Source organism: Xenopus laevis, chromosome 1S (genome assembly GCF_017654675.1).
Source record: "Xenopus laevis strain J_2021 chromosome 1S, Xenopus_laevis_v10.1, whole genome shotgun sequence".
In the NCBI taxonomy this organism is placed as follows: Eukaryota; Metazoa; Chordata; class Amphibia; order Anura; family Pipidae; genus Xenopus; species Xenopus laevis.
In genome coordinates this window covers 141,182,247-141,188,427 of record NC_054372.1, presented here as the reverse complement: position 1 = coordinate 141,188,427, position 6,181 = coordinate 141,182,247, and positions in this window count along the sequence as shown.

Below are 6,181 nucleotides of genomic sequence, written 5' to 3'. Positions count from 1 at the left end.
TAGTGTTTGTATGGCTTTATAACTATGCTTGAATACACACTGGAAGTTACAAAACTCCCATCTGCACATATAATGCATTCAACTACATTGGAATATCTTTACTCTAGTGTGGGCTGTGGTTAAAGTAGTGGGGCATATGACAATACCATTATAAACATAGCCCAGAGGACGTTGCTCAGCAGGGGTGACTGAGCATGGCAGTACTTTTCTCCTGCAACAGGTATAGGATCTGTTCTCCAGAAACCCGTTATCCATAAAGCTATGACTGGGGTTTTCCATATAAGGGTCTTTCTGTATTATGGATCTCCATACCCTAAGTCTACTAAAAACCATTTAAGCATTGATTAAACAATATGATTGTTTTGCATCTCGTTAGGATTCATTACATCTCAGTTTGGATCAAGTACAATGCACTGTTTCATTACTACAAAGAATAAGGAATTCATTTTTAAAGCTTTGAATTATTTGATTATAATGGAGTCTATGAGACAGCCTTTCTGTAATTCAGAGCTTTCCGGAAAACAAGTTTCTGGATAACAGATCCTATACATGTTTAGCCCCAGCATGATCTCCAGCACAATATACAATTAGAAAAATAAGTCATGGCATCACCATAATATTATACATTGAGGGTAGTGAGCACTACACCCCAAGTGCATTTTAGTGAGAAGCAATTGTAAGTACAGGTATGGGACTTGTTATCCAGAATGCTTGGGACCCATGGGAGATGATCTTCCTGTAATTCGGATAATGGGTTTTCTGGATAATGGATCCTATACCTGTGGGCACTGGCCATGTGTGGTTTGAGATTTATAATAGAGTCTAGACCAATTTTCTCTGAGACCCAAGCAGTACATCACAAGCCCAAAATAAAATGCAGGGTTTACAACAGCCCCACTGGCATTCTCCTGAATAACCAGATACTCCAGACCTGACATTGATACTGACACCTCAAGCACATTATGTAAAGAGAAGCAGTGGATACCGGCACCATAAGCATGTGTTGTGCATTAAAGAAAATACTGGCACCCTACACACATGGAGTGATTGTCAGTAAGCACTGGTACCCAAGCATCGCAGTGCTGTTAGAATAAAATGTGAATAAAACCCACAAAGCTGTACCGCTTAAAAGTACCAGCACTGAGACTGCAGCAGATGTTAGATGATACTTGAGCTGTTTTCACGGGTATTTAAAGTACCCATGCACCGCATTAAGGGCAGAGACAAATGCAAATATTCGGGGAGATTTAGTCACCCGGCGGCTATTCGCCTCTTCTTCGGGTGACTAATCTTCCTGAAAAGCTGTCCGACCGGGTAGGGTGTAAATCGCCGTCGGGGTAGCGCTCAGAGTGCCATCCTACACGGTCACGTAATGACATCATTGCGCGCACTACCAGGATAACTTTTTCATACTAGCCCGGTTCCCTTTACTCTCGCTTCTGTCTTCTCGGGGGTTGAGCAAAGTAATTTAACTCAATGTTAATAAAGTACATCAGTAATTACCGTTACATTCGAGCTGCTTTTTCTTTTGGGGCTTTTACTGACCGTTGTATAGATGTTAGGGGCGCGGGCTTGCTGCCCATAAACATCTTGCCAGCCTGGGCCTTGGGGGGCCTCTCCCTAAATCCAGCCCTGTACGGGAGATTAGTTGCCCGATGAAGAGGCAATTTGTGACTGGGTGACTAATATCCCTGAATCTCTGTGTGTCTCTGCCCTAACAGTCCCACTAAACGTCTAGATGCAAGTAGCATCCCTCACCCCTAGCTGGAGGCAGGATCCTTTGTACCAGTACAATTGCAGTAATTTTCCTTATTTGTTGTCATGCAGGTTTGGGTAGGTATATTCGGTAGTAGATACACCGCTGAAATAAATGTTTAGGATCTATTTTCCAGAATGCTTGGAACCTGGGGTTTACTAGACAAGGGATGTTTCCATAATGTATAGCACCATGCTTTAAGTCTGGTAAACAATATTTAAAAAAATATACCAAAAGCAATAAAATTGGTTTGTCCTCAAATATATTTATGCAAGCTTAGTAACCAAGTACAATTTACAGTCTAAAATTTAAAGCGAAAAAGCTGGGCAATTAAAATTACTGTCAAAATATCAGTGGTTAAAAATGTTAATATCAAGGGTTTGGCTATAATAGTAACCAGTTAGCAATAAAACGTGCTAAAAAAATATATCATGGAAGCTATACTCCTCAACATACATCGTCATAATATTGTTGTAGAGCAAATGGAGGAATGTTGGGAGGCTACTAAGTGTCAAAGTGCTTATTACAGGGGTTATACATACATCATGAGCTACATTTTGGGTACACCTGGCTTACACTTATAATAATATAATAACATAAGGCAAGCAGAAATTGCTGGAGTTGGGTCATAATGCTGATCACACGCAGAACAGAAGATGGGTAGCAGATTCCTTAATTATGAATGTTGTTCACTTTGACAGAAGCAAGGGTCACTATTAGGTTTATTATTGGTACATATAATCAGTGCCTCCCCAAATGTCAAATTTTGACAGGTTGTTGGAAATTTTAGTAAGAGGGAAATTTGCCTTTTATAAGGAAAAAAGTGGACATTACTAGGTTTTGTATGTTTTTTCTGATTTATTTTATTTATTGCTATGATGATTTCCTTTTCTATTCGTACCCTAGCAACCAGAAAATATCAGCTGCTATACCTTTTCCAGGCTCTCCTCCACCACCTTCTTTTTGAGCAATTGGCTCACGTCTCAGCTTGGCAATGCGAGCTTTCAGGCAAACCCAGGTGATGGGCTGTTGCTTTATTTAGCTGCGTCCAGGCCATCTGTGGGGCAGAAAGCAGACGTGTCACGGTCATTTTTATCACCACTATTTACCCATCTCCATTTATGATATCGTAAACCACGATTAAGTGCCTGCTGTTCCCTCAGCTGCTTCAGCCATAACCATTCATCCCCATTCTTCCCCTCACACATGTGCTCTCAACTATGTTCCCAACAGCTGCATATGGGATAACCCTCCAAGCTAGTCATCTTGCCTCTATTTTGGCGATCTTAGCCAGAGTCCCACTCAGTGTCGGACTGGCCCACCGGGATACCAGGGAAAACTCCAGATGGGCCCTTGTGCTGCTAAACATTTGACCTATTTCATGGCCATTCCCTATATCTATGAGAACAAAGAGGCTAAATAGATGGAATAATAGGTTATAGTATTTATAACTAAAGAGACTAGGAGAATAGAGGTTGAGTGAGGAGAGGAAGAATAATAGTACTGAGAGTGGGCCCCTGGTGTCCCAGTCCGATACTGATTGTGCCTCAAGTTTAGGTAGTTTCACAACAAAAAGAAATACAATCACAGACAAGATGGGACCCGGCAAGGGACACGGCTGCTCATGCGCAGTCACAACAACTGATCACCGGCAGAATGACATCACACAATAAAGTTCAGTCTCTTCCTTCTATCTGAGAAGAAACCTTTGTGACATACATATTCCTACTCTATGGTAAAAGCAGTGTTTAGTCCTCCTGGATGGTTTGTGAGTCCAGCCTGAGCTTTAAGAAAAAAAGAATAATAATATTGGCCTTAACTAGAAGTTGCAAAGCCCCACAGTAAACCATTACCCCTAAACTTTAGGAATGAGATATTTTTCCTGAACATATAATGAAATAGCTTCGTACCCTGCTGAGGCAACTGTACCTCCGGTATCCCAGCAGCTGGATAGTCAGTTTCTTATATAGTTATGCTCCATTTGTAAACTTACTGTAGCTGCCAACAGCCCCTAATCTGTGGGTACAATCACTTTTTAACTATTCGTTCAAAAGGGGAGAGCTCAATTTAGTAACTGCTTATTGTGGCTGTCAAGTGGGTTTCAAGACCCAACAATGTGGTCTTGTAGAATTCTAACTAAAAATTATTATACTAATGGTATCAATCATATGGGGCTATGCTCATACCTTAAGTCTTCTAGAATACCATTTAAACATTAAATACACTCAGCAGGCTGGTTTTACTTCCAATAAGGATTAAGTACAGTATATATTAGTTTGGATCAAGTACAAGCTACTTCTTTAATATTAGAGAGAAGAAGGAAATAATTTTAAAAAAAATTGGATTACAGAGGTTCTCAAACTCCTAGATGACAAACTAGATTTCACAAGGATACTTACGCCACAGGTGTGTATACTAGGAATCGTAGACGACATAACTACTAACCAGAACTAGTGATGCTAAACTCTATAGTTAGTATAGATATGGGTATCTATAATTTATCTGAGAGTAGGGAGGGGTGTGTGTATGGATGCTGGGTTTTCATTTGGAGGGGTTGAACTTGATGGACTTTGTCTTTTTTCAACCTGATTTAACTGTGTAACTATGTAAATATAGAACCCTTTTATGCCAGGAAAATAATTGCTATGACGTGGATGGGCCCTAAACCCCCTACAGTGCAAACCTGGATTACACTAGTAACTCAAAATGTGCCTCTCATTAAGCTCACTTTGCTAGCTAGAGGCTCACAAAAGAAATTTGATAAAATATGGAATCCGTGGTGGGAGGCAGGGCGAGGAGGTTGCGGTTCCCTCACATAAACTACAATTTGTAAATAGCGTGATATGCATACCCAAGAGCACCATAACTTATGACAGATTTAACCCTGGTTGTTCGTGTATGAATGAATAATTGCCTAAAATTTAGAGGCACTAAGGTATCAACCAAAGCACTGAAATGTAACATCAATGCAATGTAAAATGTTTAAGTACCTGTCATGGAATTTCTACCTTATATCTTAGCATCTTTATGGCATGGTTTGTTTTATGTTATATTTGTGTAAAACAATAAAAATGTTATCTTTATATATAAAAAAAAAATATTATATTTCTGTCATCATATGGGGCGATGTTGCGCTATATATATAATGAATTAGAATATTTCCAAGTCTACAGTGAAATACGTTGAGAACAAACATTCAAATAGGTGTATGCCTAACTGCAAAATGAATGAATGCTTTCCGTTTAAAAATGTAAGGTTTATACACTTTTTGTTGTAGTCGTAAAAATGTAATTTGACTAGATATATAAGGTAGGTGGGTTGTTTTTTTTTGTCGATTTTGTCGTAATGGGTTGGCACAGGAATTAACATTCAGGAACATGTTGCTGTGAGGCCAAATGCCAAATGGCTCTGAGTTTGTGATAACAGATTCTATTAATGCTATTAAGAATGGCTTGGATAACTTAATGCATCAAGTAATCAAATTACATAAAATATTGACAGACACAGGAGATAAAGAGGTCAGTCCTACTGTTCCTTCAAAGCTTCCAGTATAATCCACAAATCTTAGTAGGTGTACTAGTACTTACTTCTGATACCTTTATTGAAGATAATATTGAACCCATCATAGGCCAACTCTGCTCTACAGCAGCAGTCTAGTCCAATCTACCACCTACACTCTGGGGGAGAGTAGACATGTTCAAAATGATTTACCTGCCAAAATTTTTATACAAACTTCACAACTCTCCATTGTGAGTCCCGAGGTCAGTGTTCCAAAGGGTAAACTCAATCGTTATTCCCTTCCTATGGGCCAACAAAGTGACACAGCCCCCATAACAGAGGGAGGCCTTGCACTCCCACATCGTTACTACTATTTTTTGGCCAGTCTATCCATTACATCCATGGCAGGTTCCTAGTAGATGAAACAGACACAGGACTTACCCTCCTAGCCCTCAGACTGGAATCCCAAGAAGCTCTTAAAAACCTACCAAATAGGAAGCTAGCAGACTTAAGAGTGCCTCCCCTGAGATGCGAATTCCCAACGTGTTCCACGTATCTTTGGTGAAACCGACAATTGATAATCGCTTCTCTGTGGACCAATCTCCTCCTGCTTCTTTCTCTGTGGATGGCCAACAAGAATATGAAGTGGAAAAGATCCTAGACTCGAGAATCTCCAGAGGGTCTCTACAATTCCTGACCCAATGGAAGGGCTTTTGTCCCGAAGAATGTTCATGGGAAAAGCACACTGATGTTCATGCCCCTCGCTTGGTGAAGTTATTTTACAAACATTTTCCCCAGAAGCCAAGACTTGGTGGTCCAGTGGCCCCCCGTGGGGGAAGGGGGTACTTACCTTCCCGGCGGTCGATGTGAATTAAAAATGGCGGCGCCCATGTGCTCCACATGGGGGCTGCGGCGGTGCAATGACAC